Source organism: Rutidosis leptorrhynchoides, chromosome 2, assembly GCF_046630445.1.
Source record: "Rutidosis leptorrhynchoides isolate AG116_Rl617_1_P2 chromosome 2, CSIRO_AGI_Rlap_v1, whole genome shotgun sequence".
Lineage (NCBI taxonomy): Eukaryota > Viridiplantae > Streptophyta > Magnoliopsida > Asterales > Asteraceae > Rutidosis > Rutidosis leptorrhynchoides.
In genome coordinates, this window is record NC_092334.1 from 640,842,049 (window position 1) to 640,844,936 (window position 2,888).

Consider the following 2,888-nt stretch of genomic DNA (forward strand, 5'->3'; position numbering starts at 1 on the left):
TTAGCTAGGATATGATTAGTGTAGATTTGTTATAAAATTTTCGTAGCTACAACATGTAAAATTTTCCAATTTTGTTTTACCCATAACTTCTTCGTTTTAAATCCATTTTGAGTGATTCAAGTTGCTATGGTTTCATAATGAACTGTAATTTATGAAACTAAACAGAAAAATTATAAGTTTAGAGTCGGAAATACAGGTTACAAGTCATTTACTAAAGAGGTAGTCATTTTCCTCGAAAGAACGACATCTTGATGACCATTTTGAAAAATATACTTTCACTTTGTGTTTAACCATGATTTTTGGATATAATATCATGTTCATAAGTAATATCATTTTTTCAGAAAACAAGCTTTCAATTCAAATATTAAGATAGTTTTTATTTTTCTAACCCAAAACAGCCCCCGGTTTCACTACGACGGCGTATGTTAGGTTTTACGGTGTTCTTCGTGTTTCCAGGTTTTAAATCATTAAGTTAGCATATCATATAGATATATAACACGTGTTTAGTTGATTTTAAAATTCAAGTTAGAAGGATTAACTTTGTTTGCGAACAAGTTTAGAATTAACTAAACTATGTTCTAGTGATTACATGTTCAAATCTTCGAATAAGATAGTTTTATACATATGAATCGAATGATGTTATGAACATCATTACTACCTCAAGTTTTGTGGATAAACCTACTGAAAGTGACAAAAATTGATCTAGCTTCAAAGGATCCTTGGATGGCTTGAAAGTTCTTGAAGTAGAATCATGACACGAAAATAAGTTCAAGTAAGATTTCCACTCGAAATAAGATTGTTATAGTTATAGAAATTGAATCAAAGTTTGAATATGAGTATTACCTTGAATTAGAAAGATATCTTACTGTAATAAGAAAGATTTCTTGAGGTTGGATGATCACTTGAAATGGATTTGCATGATTGGAAGTAAGCTAGTAAACTTGAAAGTGTTATTGAAGTGTTCTTGAGTAGTTGTTTTGTAGGTTGATCAAAGGTTGGTTTTAGGAGCTAGATTGATGTAGATTTTGTTAAATATGCTGGAGAACACTTAGAACATTATCATAGAACAAGATAGAGATCAAATGGATGAAAGAAAATTGAAAAATGCAAGTGTGTGTGATGGTGATGAAAACGTGAATATGCATGTGTTTATATGCAAATTGTAGTTTGATTTTTAGTGTAATTATTTCCTCTAATGGCCAACTTGATCAATCATCCATGATAGAGAACAAAAGTAGCTGATTAGGAGTCTGATTTTGATGTTTTTCTATTGGTATATACCAATAGTAAATACATCTAGAAGCTGTGTATTGTACGAGTATGAATACGGTTGCATACGAGTAGAATTATTGATGAAATTGAAAGAGAATGTGATTGTAAGCATTTTTGTTAAATGGAAGTACTTTGATATGTGTCTTGAAGTCTTCCAAAAGTGTTCAAATACATTTAAATACACTACATGTATATACATTTAACTGAGTCGTTAAGTCATCGTTAGTCATTATATGTAAGTGTTGTTTTGGAACCTTTAAGTTAACGATCTTGTTAAATGTAATTGATCCATTGTTATTACATTTAAATGAGATGTTAAATTATTATGTTAACATGTTAACATGGTGTATTAATATATCTTAATATCATATATATATATATATATGTGTGTGTGTGTGTGTGTGTGTGTGTGTGTGTGTGTGTGTGCGTGTGTGTAAAATACTATTACAACGATAATCGTTACATATATGTATTTTTTCGAAATCCTTAAGTTAGTAGTCTCATCTCACTCGTGTAGTTCATTGTTAATACGCTTAATGATATATGTAATTATCATTTCATGATGTTAAACATTGTGTATTAATATCTTAACATGATACATATGTATTTAGTATGACGTTGTTGTAACGATAGCCGTTATATATATCATTTCGCGTTTCTTAATTCACTACTTTCATTTTATGTATATAACTCATTGTTAATGTACTTGGTGAGATACTTACTCATCATAATATCATGTTATATATATATATATATATATATATATATATATATATATATATATATATATATATATATATATATATATATATATATATATATATATATATATATATATATATATATATATATCATGTTGTTTTTATAAGTTTTAACGTTCGTGAATCGCCGGTCAACTTGGGTGGTCAATTGTCTACATGAAACTCATTTCAATTAATCAAGTCTTAACAAGTTTGATTGCTTAATATGTTGGAAACATTTAATCATTCAAATATAGTTTTCACTTAATATATAATCATGGAAAAGTTTGGGTCACTACAGTGCTACCCGTTAAATAAATTTCGTCCCAAAATTTTAAGCGGTTGAAGGTGTTGACGCATCTTCTGAAAATAAGTGTGGGTATTCCTTCTTTATCTGGTCTTCATGTTCCCAGGTGAACTCGGGTCCTCTACGAGAATTCCATCGAACCTTAACAATTGGTATCTTATTTTGCTTAAGCCTTTTAACCTCACGATCCATTATTTCGACGGGTTCTTCGATGAATTGAAGTTTTTCATTGATTTGGATTTCGTCTAGCGGAATAGTGAGATCTTCTTTAGCAAAACATTTTTTCAAATTCGAGACGTGGAAAGTGTTATGTACAGCCGCGAGTTATTGAGGTAACTCAAGTCGGTAAGGTAAGCTACTGGTCCGACACGATCTATAATCTTGAATGGCCCGATGTATCTTGGATTTAGTTTCCCCCATTTACCAAATCGAACAACACCTTTCCAAGGTGAAACCTTAAGCATGACCATCTCTCCAATTTCAAATTCTATATTATTTCTTTTAATGTCCGCGTAGCTCTTTTGTCGACTTTGGGCGGTTTTTAACCGTTGTTGAATTTGAATGATCTT